The sequence below is a fragment of the Alosa sapidissima genome, chromosome 18 (genome assembly GCF_018492685.1).
Source record: "Alosa sapidissima isolate fAloSap1 chromosome 18, fAloSap1.pri, whole genome shotgun sequence".
Taxonomy (NCBI): Eukaryota; Metazoa; Chordata; class Actinopteri; order Clupeiformes; family Clupeidae; genus Alosa; species Alosa sapidissima.
In genome coordinates this window covers 31,963,658-31,973,657 of record NC_055974.1, presented here as the reverse complement: position 1 = coordinate 31,973,657, position 10,000 = coordinate 31,963,658, and the positions used below count along the sequence as shown (strand labels likewise).

At 44.8% G+C, this 10,000-nt stretch overlaps 2 long non-coding RNA genes across 2 annotated transcripts in view; one reads left to right on the top strand and one right to left on the bottom strand.

Annotated features, from left to right (window-relative positions):
* The window catches only part of LOC121689892, a 25,218-nt gene that overhangs the window by 1,154 nt on the left and 14,064 nt on the right, over positions 1–10,000 (top strand). The window contains exon 2 of the long non-coding RNA XR_006024920.1: positions 5,239–5,245. This is a non-coding gene — a long non-coding RNA (uncharacterized LOC121689892). The remainder of the gene's footprint in view (positions 1–5,238; positions 5,246–10,000) is intronic.
* Positions 6,821–8,089, bottom strand: LOC121689891. Its single transcript, XR_006024919.1, has 3 exons — positions 8,020–8,089; positions 7,090–7,194; positions 6,821–6,950 (listed from the first exon to the last, which is right to left on the bottom strand). It is a non-coding gene; the product is annotated as an uncharacterized LOC121689891 (long non-coding RNA).

Sequence of the window (10,000 nt, the reverse complement as noted above, 5' to 3'; positions counted from 1 at the left end):
GTGTGTTTCTCAATGTTTACTGTTTACATGACTAAGTTTAAATGGAGCTAGCTGGGCATTGAACGGGGCTTAATGGATTGGGAATTTTTTTTTTTTTTTTTTTTTTTTTAAATGACCTGTATGAACATGGATTCACTTTAAATCCATGATTTTTTTACATGATTTGGTGCTGGCAAGGCATTGAACTGGGCTGAATGGATTTGGAAAATATATATATATTTTTTTAAATGACCTGTATGAACATGGATTCACTTTAAAAAAAGATGGCAGAGCGCGAAGCTCTGCTTTTTACATGACCTTTACACTTGGTGCTGGCAAGGCATTGAACTGGGCTTCATTCGAGGATTCCAACAGTACCTCATTCATGAAAATCGGACATACAGGTCAAAGGTTACATGCACACACCTTCATATACACAGACAGCCCAGCCCAGCCCATTAGACATTGCCAGATGGCTTAGAACTCTGCCAGGTGCAAGTAATCAACTCTAGCAGTAGAACTCTGCCAGGTGCAAGTAATCAACTCTAGCAGTAGAGCTTTACCAGGTGCAAGTAATGAGGTGCTGTGATGTCATAGAGGCCCAGCATTCCGCCATTCATTTCAATGGGGCCAAAAAACGCCGAAAAACAGGAATAACACGAAACACGACAAGAGCCAGCGGAGCAGTAGTGGGCTAGGAGCAGTAGTAGGAGCAGTAGTGGGCTAGGAGCAGTAGTAGGAGCAGTAGTAGGAGCAGTAGCGGGCTAGGAGCAGTAGTAGGAGCAGTAGTAGGAGCAGTAGCGGGCTAGGAGCAGTAGTAGGAGCAGTAGTGGGCTAGGAGCAGTAGTAGGAGCAGTAGTAGGAGCAGTAGCGGGCTAGGAGCAGTAGCGGGCTAGGAGCAGTAGTGGGCTAGGAGCAGTAGTAGGAGCAGTAGTAGGAGCAGTAGCGGGCTAGGAGCAGTAGTAGGAGCAGTAGTAGGAGCAGTAGCGGGCTAGGAGCAGTAGTAGGAGCAGTAGTGGGCTAGGAGCAGTAGCGGGCTAGGAGCAGTAGTGGTCTAGGAGCAGCAGCGGGCTAGGAGCAGTAGTGGTCTAGGAGCAGTAGCGGGCTAGGAGCAGTAGTAGGAGCAGTAGCGGGCTAGGAGCAGTAGTAGGAGCAGTAGTGGGCTAGGAGCAGTAGTAGGAGCAGTAGTAGGAGCAGTAGTGGGCTAGGAGCAGTAGTAGGGGCAGTAGTAGGAGCAGTAGCGGGCTAGGAGCAGTAGCGGGCTAGGAGCAGTAGTAGGAGCAGTAGCGGGCTAGGAGCAGTAGTGGTCTAGGAGCAGCAGCGGGCTAGGAGCAGTAGTGGTCTAGGAGCAGTAGCGGGCTAGGAGCAGTAGTAGGAGCAGTAGTGGGCTAGGAGCAGTAGTAGGAGCAGTAGTGGGCTAGGAGCAGTAGTAGGAGCAGTAGTAGGAGCAGTAGCGGGCTAGGAGCAGTAGTAGGGGCAGTAGTAGGAGCAGTAGCGGGCTAGGAGCAGTAGCGGGCTAGGAGCAGTAGTAGGAGCAGTAGCGGGCTAGGAGCAGTAGTGGTCTAGGAGCAGCAGCGGTCTAGGAGCAGTAGTGGTCTAGGAGCAGTAGCGGTCTAGGAGCAGTAGTGGGAGCAGTAGCGGGCTAGGAGCAGTAGTAGGAGTAGCGGGCTAGGAGCAGTAGTAGGAGCAGTAGGAGCAGTAGCGGTCTAGGAGCAGTAGTGGGCTAGGAGCAGTAGCGGGCTAGGAGCAGTAGGAGCAGTAGCGGTCTAGGAGCAGTAGTAGGAGCAGTAGCGGTCTAGGAGCAGTAGCGGTCTAGGAGCAGTAGTGGGCTAGGAGCAGTAGCGGGCTAGGAGCAGTAGCGGGCTAGGAGCAGTAGTGGTCTAGGAGCAGTAGCTTGCTGGATCAAACCCACTAATTAGAGCCCAGATGATCAATCACATCAATCAATTAGAGCCCAGATGATCAATGGTATTTCTGCGGGTTCTAAGGCTGTTAGAACCCACCTCTACGTACCCGCTAATGCTGTTCCGAGCTTGCCCGCTCTAGAACCCAGACCTGCGCGCCAAGCTTGGTCACTCCAGAACCCAGCCATAACGCACACACACACACACACACACACACACACACACACACAGTGACACTCACTCATACACACACCTTCTCACACACATAAAAACACTCTCACACATACACACACACACACACACCTTCTCACACACATAAAAACACTCTCCTCCTTTTTTCTCTCTATCTCTCTATCTCTCCATCCATTGCCTCCTCTCTCTCTCTCCATCATTCACTTCCTCCTCTCTCTCCATCCTTCTCTCTCTCTCTCCATCCTTCGCTCTCTCTCCATCCCTCACCCTCTCTCTATCCTTCTCCTTCTCTCCATGTTTCTGTTCCCTTCACTCTCTCCATCCTTCAGAGATCTCCATGCCCCAGGCCACTAATCTACCCCCTCCTGTTACCAATCTACCCCCAGCTACCCCCCTCCAACATGTGCTGCATTGTGGCAGGCTGGTGTGTTGTGTGCCTCTGTAGGTTGTTTTAAGGTTGCTTTAAGGTTCTATTGAGGTTGTGTGGTGTGTTGTGTGCCCCTGTAGGTTGTTTTAAGGTTGCTTTAAGGTTCTGTTGAGGTTGTGTAGTGTGTTGTGTGCCTCTGTAGGTTGCTTTAAGGTTCTGTTGAGGTTGTTTGGTGTGTTGTGTGCCCCTGTAGGTTGTTTTAAGGTTGCTTTGAGGTTGTGTGGTGTGTTGTGTGCCCCTGTAGGTTGTTTTAAGGTTGCTTTAAGGTTCTGTTGAGGTTGTGTGGTGTGTTGTGTGCCCCTGTAGGTTGTTTTAAGGTTGCTTTAAGGTTCTGTTGAGGTTGTGTGGTGTGTTGTGTGCCCCTGTAGGTTGTTTTAAGGTTGCTTTAAGGTTCTATTGAGGTTGTGTGTGGATCCGGATGCACTGTGGCTCTACCAAACGGGGGACAGGGACTTGCTGCCTCTCTGTCCAAATAAAGAGCTGAATGAGCTGTCTCACTGAATGAGCTGTCTCACTGAAAGAGCTGTCTCACTGAAAGAGGTTTGGTAAGGTTGTTTTGAGGTTGAGTGTTGATCAGGATGCACTGTGTGTCTTCAGGGTTTTGCATAGTGTGTTTCTGTAGGTTTGTTAAGGTTGTTTTGAGGTTGAGTGTTGATCAGGATGCACTGTGTGTCTTCAGGGTTTTGCATAGTGTGTTTCTGTAGGTTTGTTAAGGTTGTTTTGAGGTTGAGTGTTGATCAGGATGCACTGAGTGGCTTCAGGGTTTTGCATAGTGTGTTTCTGTAGGTTTGTTAAGGTTGTGTCAGGGCTGTGTTGAGGTTGTGCAGCGATCAGCATGCAGGGTTGTGGTTCCGAGCTCTTTCTGTTGTCAGGGTGACCAATCCCTGCAGTTAGAGGAGAGGAATGGAACGTCCACTCGGTTGCCATAGTTACCCATATTCATCTTAATATTTTATAAGCACAGTTTTGATTGAACTCTGCAACCATCAGTTCTATCATTTATCAACATTTAACACACCCAAGACCTGCTGAGCGGAACATTAGACCTGCAAAGCACAGCCCATACCCTGTGCGTGTGTGTGTGTTTGTGCGTGTGTGTGTGTGAGTGTGTGTATTTGTGTGTGTGTGTGTTTGTGCATGTTTGTGTGTGTGTGTCTTTGTGCGTGTGTGTGCGTGTGTGTGAGTGTGTATTTGTGTGTGTGTGTGTGTGAGTGTGTATTTGTGCGTTTGTGTGTGTGTGTGTGTGTGTTTGTGCATGTTTGTGCATGTGTGTGTGTGTGTGTGTGTTTGTGCATGTTTGTGCGTGTGTGTTTGTGCGTGTTTGTGTGTGTGTGTGCACACATGAATCAGTATGTTTTTTATTTATTTTATTTTTTTATTTATCCTTTATTGTGAAATCTCTTCATAAGGGAGCCATGGGGCAACAAATACACAAGTTACATGTTTATGTGGAAGTGTTTTTGTGTCTCCATGCAAGCATGTACAGTACAGCAAGAGTGTTTTATATCATTTGTGTGTGTGTGTAAGAGAAAGCGTGCACATGTGGGTGTGCGTTTGTTTGACGGAAAGCGTGAGTGTATGTGTGTTTTATATCATTTGTGTGTGTTTGACAGAAAGCGTGCACATGTGTGTGTGTCAAAGAGAAAGTGGGCACATATGTGTGTGTGTGAGTGTGTATGTGTGTAAGAGAGAAAGTGTGAAAGTAACATCGCCTCAGCAACATCACAAAGACTTCAACATCGCCTTCATCGCCTCAGCAACATCACAAAGACTTTAACATCGCCTTAGCAACATCACAAAGACCTTAACATCGCCTTAGCAACATCACAAAGACCTTAAAGCCTCCCTGTGTAAGAACTTCTCCCATCTAGTGGTTAGGTGTTATATTGCAACCAACATTTCTAGCGCCGCCTCATTTTAGAACTACGGTAGCCGTTGCACATCAAAAAACGAAGATGTCCACCACAACCTCGTCAGATGTTCCTTCAGTTGATGAGGTTCGTTAGTTTAGCTAATGTTTGATTTGACGACATTGAATGTAATCATTAGGTATGTAATTCTGCAATAGCGTTTATGCAAGGCAGTAAATAATAATGGTAGGTCGTTGCAATTTTAGTCGGCTACTATATTGTTCACTGCAGCTAGCAATTCTGCAGATGAATCCAAGCTAAAGTTACCAAAGTGGTAATGTTCGACATTTAATGTAATCATTTGGTATGTAATTCTGCAATAGCGTTTATGTAAGACAGTAAATAATAATGCTAGATCGTTGCAATTTTGGTAGGCTACTATATTACACATCAGCTAGCAATTCTGCAGATCCAAGCTATGTTACCAAAGTGGTTATGTTTTTCAACGATCGCGCAATGAGCTTGCTAGCTATTATACATTATGTTATTTGTCGGGTACTTCTTTGCATGCAGAGCCAGAGATCATCATCTGTTGATTCGACGACGGTAGAAACAGGGAAAATATATCTCCTATTGGGCCATCCAATAGCATATTGGTTTCCCAGGCACTTGATAACTTGATAGAAATTAAATCTACAGATATACACATACATTTATTCATTATCAATTTCTTTCATCATCATTGGTAAATAGCTGACCATTTATACTGCATTGCCTGTCTACAAACATCCAACCTGTACAACCAAATCGTATTATTTTTTCAGAGCCTTCTGCAGGAAATGAGCCTGGAGGACCACTGCCATCTTACATCTCAACTGTTGGAAAGGCCTTGTGTTTGACGTCTTGCTGGGGCATCAACGCCGGCATGGTGCCCCCACATTTGTGGAGGTACCAGGTGTTCCATGGTGCACCTGTAGCCATTGCAGGGACATGCCAACTGACAGGGAACGCAAATGCTGTGGCCAAGACCCTGCACACTGTGTGAGCCTTCTGCCACACTTTAGACAGTACTGCATACAGGAAGGCTTTCTAAGGATCCACAGACAGTACAGAGCAGACCTCACTGTATTAGGCCAGATTAGGGAGCCGGGTGATGACAACAGAGAATTTAGATATGCTGCTTACCGTCATTTTATTTTCTGGCAGCATAGGTCACTGGGCCAGGGGAACAGGAGGGTTATCCCAAGCTGCTGCGTTGCTAAGATAAGGGATAAATTCCCTGACCCTCAGGGTCAATACACCGGATATGTTCCGAGTGTCTAAGTTGTACATTTCTGTAAATAGTTCATACCATTGTTGCACATTTTTATTTTCTATTTTGTATTTTTTTAAGTTTGTGAGAAAGAATAAAAGATTTGTTGTTGGCTGGTAACACCTAAACAACCTGTCAGTATTGTTTATTTTAGGCTACACAATAAAGACAAGATTAAAAAAAAGGTAACAGAAGGTGCTGAAGTGATTTACCACTTTGTAAAGTCAATGAAATAGAAAAATGGACAACAATGCTAGAGGCAATATGCAAATGCAATATAGATTTATTACTATTTACACACATCTATGATTAATTATTTACACAAAAAATGTCCATCACTTCAGTATTTGAGGAAAATATTTACTGGTGCCACATTGAGCAGTGATTGGACCCATGGTGAGTAATTGGACCCACGATGATCATTCCCGGTCGGGAGCTGCTTGCAGACTCTGTAAAAGAAGTACAGTGCCATTAGCCATGTTCATACAACAGACAGTTACGAGCTACAGTAAAAACATGTACATGACATACCTAGACCTCTGCTGACCTGCGTCTGTACCAGGTCTGCTGTGGGTGGTGGCTGGATGGGGGGCACAAGACCTAACCTTCTGGGATCATCTGCTTGCTTGCAGCTTTGGAATGTACTTGTAGTCTTTATCACATTTCCCTGCATACACACTGTACCTTCTGGCGTTTTTGTTGTACTTCCTTTTGAAACTAAATACACAAATGACCATAATTATATGAGCTGAGATAAACATGCACATTCTTGAATAAAACAGGATTTTGTGAACAAGACTGTAGATATACTTTGCAATGGGAATACTGCATGTCTAAAACCTACATTTGTTGTCCCTCGGCGGTCCTGATTGTTGGTTGGTTGCGGTGAGCATTGTAGTCTATAGCTGCGAGAAGAACTCTTGCCTCATACACACGGGGAGTGAAGGCTTGACGTTTGCTGGCGTACATCAAAATATGATTTTGGAATGATTCTAGGTGTGCAGTCGATCTGGATGAATAAAAAAAAAAATCTGAGACAGGCACATACATGACAGAGCTAGCTGTAAAATTTAGACAACCATGTCCCAATACTTTACCTGAAGCGCAGATATTTGGCTACGTCCTTCAGCCAGCGCTTGTTCATGATGACACCATGCTTTGTGGCACTTGGAATCCCTCTCTATCCACTTCTTCTCCTGCAGGTCTTCAAGATGGTCATGTTGGCAGCTTCCCAATTCCCAAGTGTGAACGTTGCAGACATGGTGAAGGACTCCAATCCAAAGTCCCTGAGCAAAATAAAACAAACAAATACAAAATAATTAAATTATTACACAATGACTTATGTAAATGTGTAATAGTCAATAGAGTCATGGACAAGTCATGGAGCTTCATGGCAACAACTAAAATAACATTAGTTCTTCTTACAAGAAACTGCTCAATTGTGTTGGCTGTCTTGCAACACCACCAAAAGTGGTTGACTATATCCCTCAACCAGTTGAGGAGAAGGGTCTGTTCTTTCACCTTTGATGCCTTGAGGAGATAAACAAAAAACACAAACAAATGTAAGTTATTCCATGCAACCTTTTTGCATTGAGAGCTATGAAGACCTCATTATCAAAGACTAAAGCTGATGATTCCACAGATTGACATAGTTGTTGGTGGTATGGGTCAATGCATTGAACATGAAATAAGATGCTTTTGATCAGAATGACCATGCATACCACTTACAGTGGAAATGCTTTTAGCCAGATCTTTGGCACCATGCCACATGTCCAGACTGTGGTGAATTCCAAGATCTTTGGCACCATGCCACATGTCCAGACTGTGGTGAATTCCAAGATCTTTGGCACCATGCCACATGTCCAGACTGTGGTGAATTCCAAGATCTTTGGCACCATGCCACATGTCCAGACTGTGGTGAATTCCAAGATCTTTGGCACCATGCCACATGTCCAGACTGTGGTGAATTCCAAGATCTTTGGCACCATGCCACATGTCCAGACTGTGGTGAATTCCAAGATCTTTGGCACCATGCCACATGTCCAGACTGTGGTGAATTCCAAGATCTTTGGCACCATGCCACATGTCCAGACTGTGGTGAATTCCAAGATCTTTGGCACCATGCCACATGTCCAGACTGTGGTGAATTCCAAGATCTTTGGCACCATGCCACATGTCCAGACTGTGGTGAATTCCAAGATCTTTGGCACCATGCCACATGTCCAGACTGTGGTGAATTCCAAGATCTTTGAATCTGCCTTTGTCTGAATCTGTGGAGTGGGGAATCATGTTATTTTAGAAAACCTGTCAGCATATCAAAATGTGTAATCATAATGTTATGAGATGACTACTTACTCAAAAGGGCTGCGATCTAGGGATGAGCATCTGTGCAGAACTCTACTACCTTCATTTCTTTTGACAGCTTGTCTACAGTCTGAATAAAACCCTCCTTCTCCATGATGTTGGAGTTCCATGAGGTCTGCCGTTTGTCTATGGTTGCTACATGAACAATTGCCTTGGTTTCAAGCTCCATGGTAGTATAGCTCCCATACTGTGCACACTGCCCTGGTGAGTCATTTCTGCCGTCACAAAAAGAGGGCAAATTTCTAAATTCTTTCTTTATATATGACGAATGCTTACATGTACTTACTGCCATGGTGTCCCGCCATAAATACATACCTAGAAGAACCACATCTTCTCCCTGAAGTTGACTGATGACCTCAGACCTCTGCTCTTCCCAGAATTCTTTTACTGTGTCAACACAGTAGGTATCCTGGATGGTGAAGAAGGTGTTTGAGGTTCACCATGCCCATGTTCATGTATTTGAACAGGAGAGCAACTTTGGCATAGTTGTTTCCAGCGAGCAGCAGGCTGGTGGAAAGGAGAGTCCCCAGCTTGCATACCAAATTTAAACAGAGGCGGAGAGTTCCACTCCATAGGCAGTGTCCATTGGGGCAGGTCTAAAAGTCAGAAAAAAGTAGTAAATGCCCATGGCATGTGCAGTGCTGTATGGTACCATAGAGTTCAAACAAGATGTGACCCGTCAAGGCTTACCCATTCCACGCTCATTGCTGTGCCCTTGAAGGAGATGTTTGTGTGAAAGGGGGCAACACTGTCACACACTTGACCCGTCCTAAGAACGCCAGTGCATCTGTCTACAGGCAGAGCTAAAAAGGTGACCAGCTGCTTCATGCAGTTCTCATAAGTTATTGCTGCTTTCACACCAATGATATCATCTTCACAGAGGACCTTCTCAGGGCCTGGCAAAATTGGCATCTCAAGGTTGGGCAAGAGCTCATCAGGACAGTCTTCATTGGAGGACAGGTCATGCACAGTCTCGTCAAGTCCAATAATTGGAAGGTTGTGAATGTGCTGTGCTCCCTTTAGTGCACCACCCAATCTGGGGGGGCAGAACACAACAATTGTGTGAAAACTGTAAAGAGAGGACACAAAGACAGAGGAAACGGACACAAATAATAACTCACCGTAAAGATATTGGCGGAAGATACTCGTCATCTGAGCCGTCATCGTTCTCTCCAGCACAACTTGTAGGCCCCTCATCTGCCCAATCAATTCTGTCAGAATGTTTAGCATAAAATAACAATTGGATAAATAAATGATAACTATGACTACACCACAAAAGTAGCAATAGAAGTCAGTAGGTAGCGCTACTTACACACTGTTTAATCGAGTACTTTCACTAGAACTAGGACAGACTGAGATAAAAATCAAGAAAATAGTTTTCATGTAATGACTTGCCGGTCAGTCCCACTTGAAATGCTGGACAAGGCCGGAGCAGGTAAAACTTGACGTTTCCCTTTCATGGGAGTAGATGTGGGGATGGCAAGAGCTCTCTCATAACTGGACAAACAACAACATTCTAAATTCTCATAACTGGACAAACAACAACATTCTAAACACCTGGCATTAGCAGCCATATTCAGTTCATTGCAGTTCATGGCATAGCCTACAGGTCCTATTATGCAACATGAGAACAACTTGTAATGAAATTAGGCCAATGTAACATCAGTCAAACTTTTCATGTCGTATGCTACCACTGCCTTCATCTTATCTGGCTCGCCAAACCCATCCCCCATTCCAAGGTGGAGGGTGTCAAACACCTCAATTTGCATTGAGGTTCACCTTCACTGACTAAGCCAACTAACTTCTCTTTGAGACAATACAATTACAATTTATAACATTTGAGGGTTAACCTAAGGCGGTCATATGATTTTTGCTCGTTTCTTACAAACACAAACAACCGATATCAACATCACAAAGACCTTAACATCGCCTTCATCAACCTCAGCAAAGCTTGTGACACCATCAACCGTGA